Source organism: Salvelinus fontinalis, chromosome 28, assembly GCF_029448725.1.
Source record: "Salvelinus fontinalis isolate EN_2023a chromosome 28, ASM2944872v1, whole genome shotgun sequence".
In the NCBI taxonomy this organism is placed as follows: Eukaryota; Metazoa; Chordata; class Actinopteri; order Salmoniformes; family Salmonidae; genus Salvelinus; species Salvelinus fontinalis.
The window spans coordinates 33528722-33550431 of NC_074692.1; the positions used below are offsets into that span (position 1 = coordinate 33528722).

Here is a 21710-nt window from a genome sequence, read left to right on the forward strand (position 1 = left end):
ATCAACATCCACTTTCTGTCAAAACCCACTAAGGGTCAAGGGAAGCCAGTTTGGATTTGGCTTCACACCAATCACGTAACATCAAGCCAAAGGTCATTTGACAGAAAATAAAACTTAAATTGTTGCTTCTCATTGTGTTGCATTCCGGTGGCTAGCTAGCTAGCTAGCTAAAATTGTCCCTTTCCTAAATTAGCCATGAATGGAGATAGGGATTTGGACTTGTGGTTTTACTTAATTCTCCATACTGGCCAATGATTATAATGGTGATTCTGATCCAACCATAAATTCATACATTGTGCCCCTGGCCTGTGAGGATGGACCTTCAATATGTAGCTAGATGTAGTAGGCTAATGTTAACTAACTGGCCAATCGTTTCCCATGAAAGGAAGTCTCGTCAACATCAAAGAGAGGAGGATGGCATTGGTATTTCTCTACAAGTAGGGTGAGTCAACATGTTTTTTCTACTTACGCACACACAGATACATTTGTACCATGATATTTAGCTTACGTTGACTGGACTCAATTGTTTTTGGAATCTTTTAGTTGTCACTGTATTAAACTAAGCATACTGTAGGTGATTTGTTGATGTTGAAATGTTGAAGTTGAAATTCTGATGGAATAGTGGAGGCAGCTCCTGTTTTCTTTGAGACTTGTGGTATAAATCAATAGTTGGTTAGTAATCCAAAAATATCAAAACACTAACTTGACTGTGCTGTAGGGCATGTAACTGTTTGTTACATGAAATGTGCTTTGTGGACTTTACCGGACATATGTTTCTCTTCGGTTTAGTGCTGAAACAAAATGTGTGGTTGAATTTATTCTGCCACTGAGTCTTCTTATTGTATCGGCCTTTGGGCCTATATATCACGGTGCCAAGACATATGAACTAACAGGTTATAGAGCAAACAACGCAATTATCACAACACCAAGTGGTTTTACTCACGCACCGCTGTTGATTCTCTGTCCCAGAAACATTTAGGAAGGAGTTTAGTGGGATAGGCAGTAAAGTAATTATCTAAGCAATACGGCTAGAGGGGGTAGGATATATGGCCAATATATCATGGCTAAGGGCTGTTCTTATGCATGACGCAACATGTAGTGGCCTGGATACAGCCCTTAGCCGTGGTACATTGCCTTCGGAAAGTATTCAGACCGCTTGACTTTTTCCACTTTGTTAGTTTACAGCCTTGTGCTAAAATTGATTAAATAGTTTTTTTCCCCTCATCAATCTACACACAATACCCCATGATGACAAAGCAAAAACAGGTTTAGACATTCCTAATAAGTCGGTGCTGAATAGTGGATTGGATGGAGTGTCTGGGCTGAGTGTCTGGGCTGAGTGTCTGGGCTGAGTGTCTGGGCTGAGTGTCTGGCCTGAGTGTCTGGGCTGAGTGTCTGGGCTGAGTGTCTGGGCTGCGAGTCTGGGCTGTGGCCGGCAATTGGAGACTTGAACAGAGGCAGTTGCTTCCCTGATCTAAGAGAGGCTGGTAAGACCAGGGGCTGAACCGTTGCAGGAGCATTTGCGTGTTGAAGGCAAACGTAGTAACCAGGTTGTTGGAGCATAGGGGACAACAGCTGTCCCTCACCACAGATGAAGAAGAAAAGGCAGAGCTGTCACGTCTGCTCCCGCTCTTCCCCCCCTGGCGCTTGAGGGAGCCAGGCTGCCCTGCATCACTCATTCCTATCATCTATTATGCACACCTGCCTTCCCTCGTCACGCGCATCAGCGATATTGGACTCACCTGGACTCACTCTTCATCTGTTTATTACCTCCTTTATATTTGTCAGTTCCCTTGCTCAGTTCCCCGCTGCTGCATTCATTGTTATTTGTCTGTAATACTTGTTTTCTGACGCTGTTCCTGTCTCGTTCCATGTCCAATCCACATTAAATGTTTGACTCCCCGTATCTGCTTCGCCTCTCCAGCGTCATCCATGTGACAGAATGCAGCAGCCAACATACGAAGCATCGGGGAGTACTGGCGTTCCGGTTGGTATGGTGACATTGGCTCTGGGTCGCCGCCAATGGAACCAGGGGTGCCTAGCCAGCTTGTTGGGCTTCCACGCCCTAGCTGGCTCAAGAGGTTTCCTTGCCCCGGTTGGCTCTGATGGCACCCATCCCACGTCGGGCCTCAGCCGGATCGTCAGTTCTTGTTCACCCAGCCGGTGCAGGATTTTTTTGTTTTGTTTTGTTGGTGACGTCGGGGTGGATTCCGCTACCGATAGAACAGGGGGTGCCCAAGCCAGCCCGTCGGGCGTCCACACCCTGGCTGGCTTGAGAGGTTTCGTTGCCTCGGTTGGCTCGGGAGGTTTCCATCCCACGTCACGCTCCGCTGGATTGTCGGGCTCCTTCTCTGCAGCGGGATCGACAGGCGTCTTGCGTCACCCTGATGTTAGGCTCCCATGCCTCAGCCGGCTCACCAGGCTCCCAAGCTCCTGTCAGTTCGTCGGGCTTCCACGCCCCAACCAGCTTGCCCAGCACCCATGTCTCGGCCGGTTCGCCCTGGTGGGACGCTGGGTGGTGCCCCTAGATGGGGGGTCCTGTCAGGTATGCTACAGCTCTTCCCCCCCTGGCGCTTGAGGGAACCAGGCTGCCCTGCATCACTCATTCCTATCATCTATTATGCACACCTGCCTTCCCTCTTCACGTGCATCAGCGATATTGGACTCACCTGGACTCACTCATCATCTGTTTATTTCCTCCCCTGATTTGTCAGTTCCCTTGCTCAGTTCCCCGCTGCTGAATTAATTGTTATTTGTCTGTAATACTTGTTTTCTGACGCTGTTCCTGTCTCGTTCCATGTCCAATCCACATTAAATGTTTGACTCCCCGTACCTGCTTCGCCTCTCCAGCATCATCCATGTGACAAGAGCGTTGTACGGAGGAAAGAAGAGGTCTGAGCAGAGCGGCAGGGGAAGCGTCAGGGGCCTGGCGTTGGGGCAGACAGGATGCAGGCAGGGTGGGATAGACAACCGCAGAGGTCGCAGGCGAAGGACACCCTGCGGTCGAAGAGGTGACAGTACAGTTGTCAAGAGCGCCCCCAGTACCTGCTGACATACTACTGCAGGAGATGTTGATCTGAGGCTTGGAAGCCAAGTTGTTTGTGGAATGAATATGTGGCAGTGGAAGCAGCAGGGAATGTCGTCATGGTGGTTCTCAGGTACTTGGTGTCTTCGTGCGTTAGGCAACATGGTTGGAGGTGGTTGTGGTCCTGGCAGGAGGGGCAGCTGTAGTCAACTGACCAGGAGAGCAGGAGAAGTAGTTTAGTGGACGAAAAGGGGATGCAGGGACTAATGGCGTGGAGGAGACAGATGTTGCACCACCAAAACAGAGGTGACTGGGGCAGTGAGAGAGAAGTGGGGGAGAGGGACGGTACCTGTGTTCAGGTATGAGTGAAATGGGGGGGGGGGGGGGGGAGAAGGCCTGCTGGATTGTTGCAGGGAGCTGTAACTGCAGAGACAGGATGTGTCAGATGCCAAGTCGTAATATGCGGAGGCAGGGAGAGAATTCAGGTCTGGAGCTGGTTTGGGGGGTGAAGTCTTTGAGGCCTTGTTGGTGGAATTTTATTTATTTCACCTTTATTTAACCAACTAGTTGAGAACAAGTTCTCATTTGCAACTGCGACCTGGCCAAGATAAAGCATAGCAATTCGACACATACAACAACACAGAGTTACACATGGAATAAACAAAAAATACAGTCAATAATACAGTAGAACAAAAGAAAACAAAAAGTCTATATACAGTGTTGTGTCTTTGGCTATGCCGGATTAAGTGATATGACATGCTATTCTATAAAATCATTTCTCCGTAATTAATATTACCTGATTGAGCTAATCATGTAAATGTAATTAACTAGAGAGTCGGGGCACCACAAAATAATATTTATAGAGCTTTAATCTTCCAAATAAACTCTTAAAGACCTAGTAATATTTTACATCAATAGCAGTCACTATTAATCGTCACCTTAATTCAGTCTCATCTGAAAGTTGTACATTCTTGGTTATCTTCACGAACCCTGGCTAACAAGTTGAATCAGCAATACAAAATTGGGTTTAATTATTTATTTACTAAATACCTAACTAATCACACAGAATTACATATACACATAATTAATCATAACTTGATTACAAATTACGTCATAAAGGAAAACGTCCCTAGCGGGCGGAACAGATATGACAGCTGGTTACAGCTGGGTTTGAATGAAAGAGCGGGAAGACTGAGGTACACAGGGAGAAGCTGTGCTATCGTAAATACAGTATCTTATGCATTCTAAATTACCGCCCATTTGGAAAAGGAAAATGCAATAAATATTTATTCTGAGCTGCGCTTCAGTAGGTTGGAGGTAGATGGAAGGCCGTGTTGCCAAACCGAGTCCTTTGTCCTTTGAAGAATGTCTCTGGTGGTCAATTGGATACGTTGTAGTAACGTCGTTGTGTGGTAGACGGGATACTCTGTCTGTTCCTTCCTAACCTGCGTTTGCAGCTGCTGTTGCTAACTCAACGGCTAGGAGGTATCAATTCTGTAGTGAATAAGAGTTCAAAGATCATATCATTCGCAACCAAAGCTCACGCTGATGTTGGCTTCGTTCTGTAGTTGTTATCTGAACCATTCTGACATCGGACCGTCGTCCTCACATCCTCAGAACAGGAGGTTATATTGTCGTCAAGGCGTTATATAGGAAGAGAGAGGAGGGTGTGTTTTAAAAGTTTTATAGCCCATGTCCCTTCACAGGGGTGGGCCACTGATTGAGCAGGGCCCTAACCTTATGAAAACCCAAATCTCACATTTTAGAAGCTAAAATCACATTTCATCCCATCACGAATAATTTCATATTCAAACATTTAAATTGAACAACATTTCCATGTGAATCTGATAGCTCTGATGTGTAGACACTACACTGTAGAGTTTATGTCATCTTATCATTGATGAGAATGTCTCAGATGACAACCGAACTGACATCATATTCATTAAGTACCACCACATATGTTCAATTGGTCGGATTACCAGAATATAGTTAATTCCCCCCCACCTTCTGATGTTCCCAGAATCTCTATGTTAACCAAGGTGTTTGCAAATGTAACATCAGTAGGGTAGAGAGAGGAAAAAGGGGGGAAGAGGTATTTATGACTGTCATAAACCTACCCCCAGGCCAACGTCATGACAACAGTGAGTGCAAATGAGGTAAGTTAAGGCAAATAAATAGGCAATGGTGGCGAAGTAATTACAATATAGCAATTAAACACTGGAATGGTAGATGTGCAGAAGATGAATGTGCAAGTAGAGATACTGGGGTGCAAAGGAGAAAGATAAATAAATAAATACAATATGGGGATGAGGTAGGTAGATAGATGGGCTGTTTACAGATGGGCTGTGTACAGGTGCAGTGATCTGTGAGCTGCTCTGACAGCTGGTGCTTAAAGCTAGTGAGGGAGATATGAGTCTCCAGCTTCAGAGATTTGTGCAGTTCGTTCCAGTCATTGGCAGCAGAGAACTGGAAGGAAAGACGACCAAAGGAGGAATTGGCTTTGGGGGTGACCAGTGAGATATACCTGCTGGAGCGCGTGCTACGAGTGGGTGCTGCTATGGTGACCAGTGAGCTGAGATAAGGCGGGGCTTTACCTAGCAGAGACTTGTAGACAACCTGTAGCCAGTGGGTTTGGTGACGAGTATGAAGCGAAGGCCAACCAACGAGAGCGTACAGGTCGCAATGGTGGGTAGTGTATGGGGCTTTGGTGACAAAACGGATGGCACTGTGATAGACTGCATCCAGTTTGTTGAGTAGAGTGTTGGAGGCTATTTTATAGATGACATCACCGAAGTCGAGGATCGATAGGATGGTCAGTTTTACGAGGGTATTTTTGGCAGCATGAGTGGAGGATGCTTTGTTGCGATATAGGAAGCCGATTCTAGATTTAATTTTCGATTGGAGATGCTTAATGTGAGTCTGGAAGGAGAGTTTACAGTCTAACCAGACACCCAGGTATTTGTAGTTGTCCACGTATTCTAAGTCAGAGCCGTACAGATTAGTGATGCTGGACGGGCGAGCAGGTGCGGGCAGTGATCGATTGAATAGCATGCATTTAGTTTTACTTGCATTTATGAGAAGTTGGAGGCCACGGAAGGAGAGTTGTATGGCATTGAAGCTCGTCTGGAGTGAATATAGAGAGCAGGAGAACTTGCTCAGTAAAACTTGGTAAATCCCGTAGCACAGGGTCGTGCAACACGACATGCACTGCAGAACAGAGAGGAGGAATTTGTGTTTGGTCAGGTTGAAGTAGTGGTAGAAGTTGTGATTAAGGAGAGTGAGGACCGGTGTGGAGGCAGATTAGCAATCAGGGTTGGGTAGGTTACTTTCTAAATTTAATCTGTTACAGTTACTAGTTACCTGTCCAAAATTATATTCAGTAATGTCATTTTTGGATTACCCAAACTCAGTAAAATAATCTGATTACGTTCAGTTACTTTTGGATTACCCTTAAAAGGCATTAGCAGAAGACAAACATGAGCCATCAAAAGCATGTGTGTGTCATGATAGTGGTCTCTGACTTGTGGTCAGACTTGTTCAGGTGGAACAAACTTAAACTTGCAGCATCAATGCTGAATGGAATGTCATTGAGAAAACAGAAAGCTGTCATAATGTATTTTTTTCCCGCAAACAGCCTTTCTGAATTGAAAATTAGTCCAAGAAGGAATTATCTAGTTTTCTCTAAATATATTTTTCGCTGGTAACGCAACTGATTATGGTTATCGTTTTTCATGTAATCAGTTACCCTCCAACCTTGTTAGCAATGTAGCAGCTAGTGCTTGATGAGGATCTGCGTTCAAGGCAAATAGTTTAAAGTGTTGCAAACAAGCGAGGAGGCTGATTGACAATGATTTGCAGCTGGTGGTGGTCATGGCTAGAAGGGATCCAACTTCTCCTAACCTTTACCTAATTCTCCTAATCTGCTATGTTAATTATCCTAACCTGCTGCACAAGTTCTCTTAACCTGCTAGGAAAAGTCAAATCTGACGTTAATTTGACAAAAGCTGGATCCATTTTAGCCATGACCCTGGTGCTTGTTGAGTTGCTAGGGCGATGTGTTAAAGACAACTAGTCAGTGTGGCATTTAAGTCTGGTCCTCTCTCACCATGAAACAATTCTACAGTATACAAACGTAAAGTGAAGTGCTTTCTATAGAATATTGTACTGTAGTATACTGTACATCCCACTGAGGTACCCTGTGACCATGTATAGTACTTACTATAGTATTTTGCTGTGTACTGTGGTACCATTTTGAAATGTGTATTATCTACTCTAGAATTTTTGTAGTGTACTGTAGTATAATACACTACACACTAGAGCTGGCTGATATGGACAAAAAGTAATATCGCGATAAACGCAACGAGAAAAAATACTTTCCATTAACTGGCAGGGATTTTGTTTCCAGTGCGAAGTAAGACAACTGAGATGGTATAGCCTATGAATCAAAAAGTAAACTATTTCATATAATGTATCCAGGGAATGCATCATTTATATTTTGATGTGCAACCTGTCGAATTAGGATCCAGAATGATCAGATTTATTTTAGCCTCTTCAGAGATGAATTTGCTGATATCGTTGTGTTGTGATATCGTTGTGTTGTGACATCGTTGGTATAGGGCCTAGAGTGGTTCCCAAACGTTTTATAGTCCCGTACCCCTTCAAACATTCAACCTCCAGCTGCGTACCCCCTCTAGAACCAGGGTCAGCGCACTCTCAAATGTTGTTTTTTGCCATCATTGTAAGCCCGCCACACACACACACACACACACACACACACACACACACACACACACACACACACACACACACACACACACACACACACACACACACACACACACACACACACACACACACACACACACACACACACACACACACACACACACACACACACACACACTCACACACACACACACACACACACTATAGAAATCAAATTTTATTGGTCACATAGCAGTTAGCAGATGTTAATGTGAGTGTAGTGAAATGCTTGTGCTTCTAGTTCCGATTCTTTTTTGGCCTTCCTGTGACATCGGGTGCTGTAGGTGTCCTGGTGGGCCGATACTTTGCCCCCAGGACATTTATTAAACATAAGAATGAGTGTGAGTTTTTGTCACAACCCGGCTCGTGGGAAGTAACAAAGAGCTCTTATAGGACCAGGGCACAAATAATAATATAATAATAATCAATAATTTAGCTCTTTATTTAACCATATTACATATAAAACCTTATTTGTTCATCAGAAATTGTGAATAACTCACCACAGGTTAATGAGAAGGGTGTGCTTGAAAGGATGCACATAACTCTGCAATGTTGGGTTGTATTGGAGAGTCTCAGTCTTAAAACATTTTCCACAGACAGTCTGTTCCTGTATTTAGTTTTCATGCTAGTAAGGGCAAATAATCCATTCTCACATAGGTACATGGTTGCAAAGGGCATCAGTGTCTTAACAGCGCGATTTGCAAAGGCAGGATACTCTAAGCGCAGACCAATCCAGAAATCTGGCAGTGGCTTCTGATTAAATTCAATTTTCACAGAACCGGTTATTGCAATTTCGATGAGGCTCTCTTGTTCAGATATCAGTAAGTGGACTGGAGGCAGGGCATGAAAGGGATAATGAATCCAGTTGTTTGTGTCATCCGTTTCGGGAAAGTACCTGCATAATTGGGCGCCTGACTCACTCAGGTGCTTCGCTATATCACAATTGACATTGTCCGTAAGCTTGAGTTCATTTGCACACAAAAAAATCATACAATGATGGAAAGACCTGTGGCTTGTCCTTGTTAATGCAGACAGAGAAGAGCTCCAGCTTCTTAATCATAGCCTCAATTTTGTCTCGCACATTGAATTTAGTTGCGGAGAGTCCCTGTAATCCTAGATTAAGATCATTCAGGCAAGAAAAAACATCACCCAGATAGGCCAGTCGTGTGAGAAACTCTTCATCATGCAAGCGGTCAGATAGGTGAAAATGATGGTCAGTAAAGAAAACTTTAAGCTCGTTTCTCAATTTTAATAAAACGTGTCAACAATTTGCCCCTTAAAACCTCTTGGCGCACCGATCCCTTTAGTAGGATCATTTTCGTCAACATCCGCTGAATTGCAGAGCGCCAAATTCAAATTAAATTACTAAAAATATTTAATTTTAATGAAATCACAAGTGCAATATACCAAAACACAGTTTAGCTTGTTGTTAATCCACCTGGCGTGTGTAACGGCGTTCCTCCTCCTCTTCACGGGCTTCCGTGCTAGCCGCTACCTTCATAAATCCGGTCTCTCTCTCCCGTTGCCTCCGCTCTCCTAATCGCCTCCAGCTGTTCCCATGGAAGGCGATCTCTTCCAGCTCGGATCTCCTCCCATGTGTAGCAACCTTTTCCATTTAACACGTCCTCCCATGTCCACTGCTCGAACTCACGCTGCTTGGTTCTGGATTGGTGGGTGGTTCTGTATCGGCGTTCCTCCTCCTCTTCATCCGAAGAGGAGGAGCAGGGATTGAACCAAAATGCAGCTTCTTGATAAGACATGATTTATTAAATTAAAGACGAAAAAACACGAAAACACTTTAACAAACTACAAAACAACAAACGACGTAGACGCTCCTGAACATAAGAACTTACATGACACGAAGAACGCATGAAACAGGAACAGACTACATAAACCGAACAAACGAACAAACAAACCGAAAACAGTCCCGTGTGGCGCAACGTACATAGACACAGACACAGGAGACAACCACCCACAACAAACAGTGTGAAAACACCTACCTTAATATGACTCTCAATCAGAGGAAATGAAAACCACCTGCCTCTAATTGAGAGCCATATCAGGTCACCCTTAAACCAACATAGAAACAGAAAACATAGACTGCCCACCCAAACTCACGTCCTGACCAACTAACACATACAAAAACTAACAGAAAACAGGTCAGGAACGTGACATAACCCCCCCCTTAAGGTGCGAACTCCGGGCGCACCAGCACAAAGTTTAGGGGAGGGTCTGGGTGGGCATCTGACCACGGTGGTGGCTCAGGCTCTGGGCGAGGTCCCCACCCCACCATAGTCAATCCCAGCTTACGTTTCCCCCTTAGAATGACCACCCTCATCTTACACCCACTTAATTTAAATGTTAACCTTAAGATAAGGGGCAGCACCAGGACAAGGGGCAGCACCGGGATAGAGAGATAGCTCAAGACCGAGAGGTAGGTCAGGATAGAGAGGTAGCTCAGGATAGAGGGGCAACTCCGGACTGAAGGGCAGCTCCGGACAGAGAGACAGCTCTGGACTGAGGGACAGTTCTGGATCAATGGCAGCTCTGGGCTGAGGGGCAGCTCATGACTGGCTGACGGCTCTGGACGCTCATGGCTAGCTGACGGCTCTGGACGCTCATGGCTAGCTGACGGCTCTGGACGCTCATGGCTGGCTGACGGCTCTGGACGCTCATGGCTTGCTGACGGCTCTGGCAGATCCTGTCTGGTTGGCGGCTCTGGCAGATCCTGTCTGGTTGGCGGCTCTGGCAGATCCTGTCTGGTTGGCGGCTCTGGCAGATCCTGTCTGGTTGGCGGCTCTGGCAGATCCTGTCTGGTTGGCGGCTCTGGCAGATCCTGACTGACGAATGGCTCTAGCGGCTCCTGACTGACTAACGGCTCTGACGGCTCGGGACAGACGGGCGGCTCTAATGGCTCGGGACAGACGGATGGCTCAGACGGCGCTGGGGAGACGGATGGCTCAGACGGCGCTGGGGAGACGGATGGCTCAGACGGCGCTGGGGAGACGGATGGCTCAGATGGCGCTGAGGAGACGGATGGCTCAGATGGCGCTGCGGAGACGGATGGCTCTGGCTGATCCTGTCTGGCGGAAGGCTTTGGCTGCTCCTGTCTGGCGGAAGGCTCTAGCGGCTCCTGTCTGGCGGAAGGCTCTAGCGGCTCATGGCAGACGGGCGGCTTTGCAGGCTCATGGCAGACGGGCGGCTTTGAAGGCTCAATACAGACGGGCAGTTCATGCGGCGCTTGGCAGACGGACAGTTCAGGCGCCGTTGGGCAGACGGCAGACTCTGGCCGGCTGAGACGCACTGTAGGCCTGGTGCGTGGTGCCGGAACTGGAGGCACCGGACTGGAGACACGCACTTCAAGCCTAGTGCGGGGAGCAGGGACAGGGCACACTGACCTCTCGAAGCGCACTATAGGCCTGGTGCGTGGTACCGGCACTGGTGGCACCGGGCTGAGGGCACGCACATCAGGACGAGTACGGGGAGAAGGAACAGTGTGTACAGGGCTCTGGAGACGCACAGGTGGCTTAGTGCGTGGTGCCGGAACTGGAGGCACTGGGCTGGAGACACGCACCATAGGGAGAGTGCGTGGAGGAGGAACAGGGCTCTGGAGACGCACTGGAAGCCTGGTGCGTAGTGTAGGCACTGGTGGTACTGGGCTGGGGCGGGGAGGTGGCGCCGGAAATACCGGACCGTGCAGGCGTACTGGCTCCCTTGAGCATTGAGCCTGCCCAACCTTACCTGGTTGAATGCTCCCCGTCGCCCGACCAGTGCAGGGAGGTGGAATAACCCGCACCGGGCTATGTAGGCGAACCGGGGACACCATGCGTAAGGCTGGTGCCAATGAACGCCGGCCCAAGGAGACGTACTGGTGGCCAGATATGTAGAGCCGGCTTCATGGCACTTGGCTCAATGCTCAATCTAGCCCTACCAGTGCGGGGAGGTGGAATAACCCGCACCGGGCTATGCACACGTACAGGAGACACCGTGCGCTCTACTGCGTAACACGGCGTCTGCCCGTACTCCCGCTCTCCACGGTTAGCCTGGGAAGTGGGCGCAGGTCTCCTACCTGCCCTTGGCCCACTACCTCTTAGCCCCCCCCCAAGAAATTTTTGGGGTTTCTTCACGGGCTTCCGTGCTAGCCGCGTACCTTCATAAATCCGGTCTCTCTCTCCCGTTGCCTCCGCTCTCCTAATCGCCTCCAGCTGTTCCCATGGAAGGCGATCTCTTCCAGCTCGGATCTCCTCCCATGTGTAGCAACCTTTTCCATTTAACACGTCCTCCCATGTCCACTGCTCGAACTCACGCTGCTTGGTTCTGGATTGGTGGGTGGTTCTGTATCGGCGTTCCTCCTCCTCTTCATCCGAAGAGGAGGAGCAGGGATTGAACCAAAATGCAGCTTCTTGTTAAGACATGATTTATTAAATTAAAGACGAAAAAACACGAAAACACTTTAACAAACAACAAAACAACAAACGACGTAGACGCACCTGAACATAAGAACTTACATGACACGAAGAACGCAGGAAACAGGAACAGACTACATAAACCGAACAAACGAACAAACAAACCGAAAACAGTCCCGTGTGGCGCAACGTACATAGACACAGACACAGGAGACAACCACCCACAACAAACAGTGTGAAAACACCTACCTTAATATGACTCTCAATCAGAGGAAATGAAAACCACCTGCCTCTAATTGAGAGCCATATCAGGTCACCCTTAAACCAACATAGAAACAGAAAACATAGACTGCCCACCCAAACTCACGTCCTGACCAACTAACACATACAAAAACTAACAGAAAACAGGTCAGGAACGTGACAGGCGTGTCAGATTTCAAAAAAGCTTTACAGCAAAAGCAAACATTGCGATTATGTGAGGACAGCTCTCAGTAAACAAAACATTTCAAACAGCTAGCAGCAAAGTAGATTGGTCACGAAGGTCAGAAAAGCAATAAAATTAATCGCTTACCTTTGATGATCTTTGTATGTTTGCACTCACGAGACTCCCAGTTACACAATAAATGTTTGTTTTGTTCGATAAAGATTGTTTTTATATCCAAAAACCTCCATTTGGTTGGCGCGTTTTGTTGAGTAATCCACAGGCTCGTGCAGGTCACGACGGGCAGAGAAACATTCCAAATAGTTTCCGTAAAGTTCGTAGAAACATGTCAAACGTTTTTTATAATCAATTTATTGTTTTTACAATAAATAATCGATAATATTTCAACCGGACGGTAAACTTTTCAATACAAGAGAGAAAGAAAATTTCTCGCTACCAGTGGCGCGCACATGAACAAATCTAAGGACATCTGGCTATCCACTGACGCGATGTAATCATTCTCGCTCATTTTTCAGAATAAAAGCTTGAAACTATGTCTAAATACTGTTCACACCCTGTGGAAGCCATAGGGAAAGGAATCTGGATGATATCCCTTTAAATGGAGGATAGGCTTGCAATGGAACAGAGTAGTTTCAGAAAAACAGCACTTCCGGTTTGGATTTTCCTCAAGTTTTCGCCTGCAATATCAGTTCTGTTATACTCACAGACAATATTTTGTCAGTTTTGGAAACTTCAGAGTGTTTTCTATCCTAATCTGCCAATTATATGCATATTCTATCTTCTGGGCTTGAGAAATAGGCCGTTTACTTTGGGAACGTTTTTTATCCAACCATCAAAATACTGCCCCCCTGTATGTTGTAAAAGCGTTACATGGTCGCTGCCCATATCACTGCATAGTGCAGCAAATACACGAGAGTTCAGGGGCCTTTAACAAAGTTAACGATCTTCCCTGTAGTGTCCAAAATGTCTTTCAAGCTTTCAGGCATTCCCTTGGCAGCAAGAGCCTCTCGGTGGATGCTGCAGTGTACCCAAGTGGCGTCGGGAGCAACTGCTTGCACATGTGTTACCACTCCACTATGTCTCCCTGTCATGGCTTTTGCACCATCAGTACAGTGCCCCAGTTTGGGAATACCTGGTCTAGGCTATATAATTCACCACCTGAGGAAGAGGGAACTCAAAACACTAGATTGATTACTCTGAATATGATATTGTTGCTAGATAGCCATATAGGCTAATTGATTAATGTATCAGTAAATGTAACATCCTACTAAACTTTCCAGTGCCAGGCCTTGGCTACTTGATTGTCACACACTGACCTTAGATATCTCTGTTTTTCTATATATTTTGGTTAGGTCAGGGTGTGACGGGTGGGTACGCTAGTTTTTGTATGTCTAGGTTTTTGTATGTCTAGGGGTTTTTGTATGCCTATGTTGGCCTGATATGGTTCCCAATCAGAGACAGCTGTTTATCGTTGTTTCTGATTGGGGATCATATTTAGGTAGCCATTTTCCTCATTTGTGTTGTGGGATCTTGTTCTATGTTTAGTTGCCTGTCTGCACTATTCGTATAGCTTCACGTTTCGTTTGGTTGTTTGTTGTTTTGTTAGGTGAGTTTCAGTTGATTAAAATTATGTGGAACTCTACTCACGCTGCACCTTGGTCTCATCCTTACAACGAACGTGACAGAAGATCCCACCAAAAATGGCCCAAGCAGCATGTACAGGAGGAGTGGACTTGGGAGGAGATCCTGGAGGGAAAAGGACCCTGTACGCAGGCCGGGAAGTATCGCCGACCTAAGAAGGAGGCAGCGAAAGCGGAACGGCGACGATACGAGGAGATAGCTCAACGGAGCAAGCACGAGAGGCAACCCCAATAATTTTTTTTGGGGGGGTGAGAGGGGTCACATGGAGCAGTCGGCTGAGTCGAGGAGCGAACCAGGGCCAGTCAGGGAGTCTGATGAGGAGCTCGACGCAAGATTCCGGAGAGAGGTGCTAGCTTTGAGAGCGCTGCAGAGCGGGCATGCTGAGGTGTGTGTCATCAGCCCGGTGCCACCTGTACCGGTCCCACGCATCAGGTCTCCAGTGCGCTTCCACAGTCCAGTACGTCCTGTGCCTCCTCTCCGCGCTCACCCTGAGGTGCGTGTCATCAGCCTGGTGCCACCTGTACCGGTCTCACGCATCAGGTCTCCAGTGCGCCTCCACAGTCCAGTATGTCTTGTGCCTCCTCCCGCACTCGCCCTGAGGTGCGTGTCATCAGCCCGGTGCCACCTGTACCGGTCCCACGCATCAGGTCTCCAGTGTGCATCCACAGTCCAGTACGTCCTGTGCCTCTTCCCCGCACTCGCCCTGAGGTGCGTGTCATCAGCCCGGTGCCACCGGTACCGGTCCCACGCATCAGGCCTCCAGTGCGCCTCCACAGTCCAGAGCTTCCGGGGACAGTTCCCAGTCCAGAGCTTCCGGGAACAGTTCCCAGTCCAGAGCTTCCGGCGACAGTTCCCAGTCCAGAGTTTCCGGCGACAGTTCCCAGTCCAGAGCTTCTGGCAACGTTTCACGGTCCGGAACCTCCTGAGACGGTCTACTGTCTGGAACCTCCTGAGACGGTCTACGGTCCGGAACATCCTGAGATGATCTGCAGTCAAAGACTCCAGTGGTGGTTCCCAGTTCAGAGCCTCTGGCGATGATCCACGGTCCGGTGCCTCCAGCGGCGAAGCCTCCAGCGACGGTCGGCGGTCCAGAGCCTCCAGCAACGGTCGGCGGTCCAGAGCCTCCAGCGACGGTCGGCGGGTCCAGAGCCTCCAGCGACGGTCGGCGGTCCAGAGCCGCCAGTGACGTTCGGCGATCCAGAGCCTCCAGCGACGGTCGGCGGTCCAGAGCCTCCAGCAGGGGTTCTCAGTCCAGAGCCTCCTGCGACGATCTACGGTCCGGTTCCTCCGGCGACGATCCACGGTCCGGAGCCTCCAGAGACGACCCACGGTCCGGAGCTTCTGGCGACGATCCACGGTCCGGGGCCTCCAGAGACAACCCACGGTCTGGAGCTTCCAGTGCTGCGTCCAGAACCGGAGCCGCCACCAAGGGTAGATGCCCACCCGGACCCTCCCCTATAGGTTCAGGTTTGCGGCCGGGAGTCCTCACCTTTGGGGGGGGGGGGGGGGTACTGTCACGAGCTGACTTTAGATATCTCTGTTTTTCTATATATTTTGGTTAGGGCAGGGTGTGACTAGGGTGGGTACGCTAGTTTTGTATGTCTAGGGTTTTGTATGTCTAGGGGTTTTTGTATGTCTAGGGGTTTTTGTATGTCTAGGGTTTTGTATGTCTAGGGGTTTTTGTATGTCTATGTTGGCCTGATATGGTTCCCAATCAGAGACAACGATAAACATCTGTCTCTGATCATATCATAGGTAGCCATTTTCCTCGTTTGTGTTGTGGGATCTTGTTCTATGTTTAGTTGCCTGTCTGCACTATTCGTATAGCTTCACGTTTCGTTTGGTTGTTTGTTGTTTTGTTAGGTGAGTTTCAGTTGCTAAAAATTATGTGGAACTCTACTCACGCTGCGCCTTGGTCTCATCCTTACAACGAACGTGACATTGATGTAGGCCTATTCACTGCAGTTGGTCCCCTCCGCTCGGCTAGTGGTGCTATGAACTCAATGTTGAGAGTTGAGAGATAAGTTATATACTCCTAGAAAGCTGTGACCCCCCTCTCTGTAATGAGGACAGTAGTTGCTTTGAAATTGCGTTTTTCAGCAACAGTTATATGCTTTGCTTATCAAAATGCACCTCTTTCTCCTCCGTGTTCATAGTGGCGAGAGGGAGTGAAAGTGGCTCCCTCATTTAGCAGCCGACAGAGAAACAGGGAAAAGCAGGAATCAACATAATGGATAAGATATTACTGTTGGCCAAATAATGGTTTTAGAACAAACAATCTGCAGGAACGTTGTTTAGCAAAATCAGAGGAAATTACCAACCTAAGCAAAATGCTTTGGTAAGAGCAGGGCAGTGTCGGTAAGAGCAGGGCAGGGTCGGTAAGAGCAGGGCAGTGTCGGTAAGAGCAGGGCAGTGTCGGTAAGAGCAGGGCAGTGTCGGTAAGAGCAGGGCAGTGTCGGTAAGAGCAGGGCAGTGTCGGTAAGAGCAGGGCAGTGTCGGTGAGAGCAGGGCAGTGTCGGTGAGAGCAGGGCAGTGTCGGTAAGAGCAGGGCAGTGTCGGTAAGAGCAGGGCAGTGTCGGTAAGAGCAGGGCAGAGTCGGTAAGAGCAGGGCAGTGTTGGTATCTGTAATTTTCTGGTAATCATCCCAGTTCCCTGGCGATGTGTGGTACATACTCAACCATTCTGAAGTACACTATGCTACACACTGCAGTAGCCTGTGTTCATGTACAGTACCTATCATAGAATATTGTTGACATGTCCTATAGTGCCCCTATCCCGAATCTTGTTTCTCTAAAAATATATTGTATAATATTTGTTGTGTTACAACTGATCTAGCATATGTATTTCTACCATTGGGCCCCATGCTAGAGCATTCTATGGAATACAATAAGCCTATAATAGGCACAGAACACAACAAAAATGAAGGCACAACCACAAACATCTGGCTGATAGACAGAGGCTGAGCGAGAGAGAGATGGGGGGGGGATTTTCTCTTGTGAGTACAATAATAATAAAAAAAATTGTCTTCCAGATATTTTCCTTGCTCTGGAGTTGAGGGCATATTTTCCCCCTACATTTCAAAAGGTCTGAATGCAGCGTAGCCAGTGCTCAACATGTTTAATAAAAGAACAAGTGAACACTACAAACAACTTACAAAATAACAAACGTGAAAACCGAGACAGACCTATCTGGTGCAGAACACAAACACAGAGACAGGAAACAACCACCCACAATCCCCAACACAAAACAAGCCACCTATAAATGATTCTCAATCAGGGACAACGATTCACAGCTGTCTCTGATTGAGAACCATATTAGGCTGGACACAGAAACAGACGAACTAGACACACAACATAGAATTCCCACCCAGCTCACGCCCTGACCAACACTAAACAAGCAAAACACATAAGAACTCTGGTCAGGACGTTACAGTAACCAAATGTGTTCTCCTCTAACTTCCCGAAATGCCTCTGTCAATCGAACAGATACTGTAAGCAGTAATCACGCGCCCATGAACCTGAGTTCTACTGTTAGCACTGAGACGGTTTGCTCTTGTAGGAAGTCCATTATCTGCTCCAAAATAAATATCACTGCTGTATCTACCTCTGATAAGCCCCACAGTAAATCAATAAAAACAATCATTAACATAGTTAGCCTGAAAACAAGGTTCATGAAATTGATAACTTGCTAGGAATTGGCAGCAATGCATGGTTACCACATCATCAGATGATAGGGGTGGTGTTGCTGTTTGTATGCAGAGTCATATTCCTGTAAAGCTTAGAGAGGATCTCATGTCAAATGCTGTTGAAATAATATTTTTTTTAACACTTTTTTTCACCCCAATTTCGAGATATCCAATTGGTAGTTACAGTCTTGTCCCATCGCTGCACCTGCCATACGTACTTGGGAGAGGAGAAGGTTGAGAGCCGTCCACAGGAGTCACTAGCGCACAATGGGACAAGGACAACCCGGGCGGCCAAACCCTTTCCTAACCCGGACGATGCTAGGCCAATTGTGCCCCGCCTCATGGGTCTCCCGGTTACGGCTGGCTGCGACACAGCCTGGGATCGAACCAGGATCTGTAGTGACGCAGCTAGCAGTAAGATGCAGGGCCTTAGACTAATGAGTAATATGGCTACAGGTTCACCTGCCTCACCTAAAGCCTATTTTTGTGGGAAGTTGCTATAGACCACCAATTGCTAACAGTCAGTATCTGGAGAATATGTGTGAAATGCTTGATAATGTATGTGATATCAACAGAGGTATATATTCTGGGTGACCCATATATTGACTGGCTCTCATCAAGTTGTCCACTCAAGAAAATGCTTCAAACTGTAACCAGTGCCTGCAACCTGGTACAGGTTATCAGTCAACCTACCAGGGTATTTACAAACAGCACAGGAATGAAATCATTCACATGTACTAATCACATCTTTACTAATGCTGCAGAAATCTGCTCTAGAGCAGTCTCCAGATCCATCGGATGTAGTGATCATAGTTCAGTATACATCTGGAAAACTAAAGGGACGAGACAAAAGGAATGGCAAACAAAGTCTAGCTACACAAGTGATTGTCAAATGTACCGTAAAAAGAAAACTCATGTGACTAGATTAAATATTTACTATGTACTGTACACTCTATGTATGCCGATTACTCAACATTATTCCTGTTAGCTACCACAACAAATTAAATCACTGCCAACACTTAACAAAGAGCTGCAGTCAGTTTTAGAATGGGTAGCAAGTAATAAACTAGTACTAAATATTTCAAAAACTAAAAGCAGTCTATTTTGGATAAACCATTCGCTAAATGAATAATATGGAAATTGAGCAATTTGAGGAGACTAAACTGTAACCCTGGATTGTAAACTGTCATGGTCAAAACATATTGATGCAATGGTAGATAACATGGGGAGAGGTCTGTCCGTAATAAAGCGCTGCTCTGCTTTCTTGACATGGCTATCAAAAAAACAAGTCCTACACTCTTAGAAAAAACTGCGTTATCCAGAACCTGAAAGGGTTCTTCGGCTGTCCCCATAGGAGAAGCCTTTGAAAAACCCTGTTTGGGTTCCAGGTTTAACCATTTTGGGTTCCGTGTAGAACCCTTTCCACTGAGGGTTCTAAATGGAACCCCAAAAAGTTAAACCTCTAACCAAAAAGGGTTGTCCTAAGGGGACAGCCGAATAACCCTTTTGGAACACTTTTTTTCTAAGAGTTTACAGGCCCTACTTTTGTTGCCCCTGGCCAAGTGCCACAAAGATGGACATAGGCAAATTACAGTTGGCCCATAACAGAACAGCACGGTTGGCCCTTAAATGTACACAGAGAGCTAACAATAATAATATGCACGCCAATCTTTCCTGGCTCAGATGGACAAGTAGAGGAGAGATGAACCTAATCAGTACTTGTATTTGTGAGAAGTGTTGACACGTTGATGCACCGAGCTGTCTGTATGAATGACTAGCACACAGTGAAGACACCCATGCATACCCCCCACAAGACATGCTACCAGGGAGTCTCTTCACAGTCCCCAAGTCCAGAACAGACTATGGGAAACGCACAGTATGACATAGAGCCACGACTACATGGAACTCTATTCCACATCAAGTAACTCATGCAAGCAGTAGAATCAGATTTAAAAAAATAGATCAGCAGGGTTGTATCTGGAACTTCATGTTGAAGATCAGTCATATTTGATCTACACAATACATTTCTATCTGAACATTCTGTAAATGTCCATTCTCCTGACTGTCCATTGCCCCAGGTGTACATAATCAAGTCAAACCAACTAAACAATGATATTATGTACAGAGAAGTATAAATAAGTTGTGATGCTCAACTACTGTATGACTCTTTCAACATGCCACTGAAAATGTTGAAAGCTGCAATACAGTTTTTGATACCTGAAAATACTGCAGAGAAATTCAAAGCCATTTGCAAACAGCAAGTTGGATGCTTAGCAAAAACTACTTTGGACCTTTTTGTCCATCTGAGGGAAAGTATTCTTGTTTCAAACACACTCTAACACATTTAAAGGGATAATTTATTCAGAATACAAACTAACATAATTTTTTACTTACTGTACCTTGCCTGTAGTTGATTCAAGAAGGCAGTTTTGGATATTTAGTTTCCACTTAATAGCTGTATTTTGTTACTGTTAGCACTTAACATTAAACTGCCCTTGTGCTTGTGTATTAAAACTACATTTTATTAGCATGTTGTGACATAATACTTTGGCAATTTTAATTGCAAAGCAATAAGCTGAGAGTTTTTGTAAGTACTGGACACAAGAGGAATAGTGACTGTTCCTTATTCCATGTAATAACTCCATTGTTATGTAATTATAAAGCAATTTACAAAGTCCTATGCAACAACCATGTTGCTATTGTAATGATCAGAGCTACTACACGTGTACAAGAACATGATGTGAAGTGTTACTGTATTATCTTATGTCTCACTCATTATGAACATATATCTGTTAGTCATTTAGAAGCTGCAAAAGTGGTCTACTCTAATGTTGATGTGATTCCATGTAATCATGTGTTTCATTCTAGTGTTTCATTCTAGGCTATATATTCTATTACGATTCACATCTGAGAGCCCTCCAGACCATGTGCTAATGATCATATATTTAGACTAATTCAACAAACTGTTGTAGTTTTTGATCAAATATTTGGCCGCCATCAAATAAATACATTTTTGTTAAAAAATAATTAGCATATATTCAAATAAAAAATAAAAGAAATAGTTGCCTTTTAGTTGAAACTCTATATAAACTATATTAGACTGAATATTTGAAAGGGGCACAACTCTCACATGCCCCCCCCCCCCCCATTATAATTGGAAGGTGATACAAAACGAGGCAGCGGTGTGCTTTAGGACCATGCGGATGCCTCCTTGCGGACCCTGCTGTTTGGAGTGTTTATCCCACTTCTAAAACAAAAGATGCACAGCCCGTGCGCACTGTCCCTGCATTCAATTTGAGAAGACGGTGATGGAGAAGATGGCTGACGTTTTACGTGCTCCTAACCGATTGTGTTCTTATGTTTTTTTCTTTGCGTTGTTTGTAACTTATTTTTTTACTTATTTTGTACATAATGTTGTTGCTACCGTCTCTTATGACTGAAAAAAACCTCTGGACATCAGAACAACGATTACTCACCCCGAACTGGCAGAAGCTTTTTTTTCCATTAACGAATCCGACGAGCCCGATGTGAACGACATACTGCTTTCCCGGGAACAGGCCCAAATCCACGTTATTTGCGTGAAGAGACGACAGAGAAAAAGAGGACGGAGGTTGGGCTGCCTTCTGAGAATTCGTAGGTGATCTAATAAACCCCCACTGCCTTCGTCCTACTAGCTAACGTGCAATCATTGGAAAATAAAATCGATGACCTACGAGGAAGATTAAACTACCCCAACGGGACATTAAA

The 21710-nt window shown here is 46.1% G+C and overlaps 1 protein-coding gene across 1 annotated transcript in view; it reads left to right on the plus strand.

Annotated features, from left to right (window-relative positions):
- Positions 1 to 298: 298 nt before the first annotated feature.
- LOC129826620 (uncharacterized) overlaps positions 299 to 21710 on the plus strand; it is a 48499-nt gene continuing 27087 nt past the window's right edge. Inside the window, exon 1 of the mRNA XM_055887542.1 lies at positions 299 to 442. The gene's annotated coding sequence lies outside the window, so the exon portion shown is untranslated. The remainder of the gene's footprint in view (positions 443 to 21710) is intronic.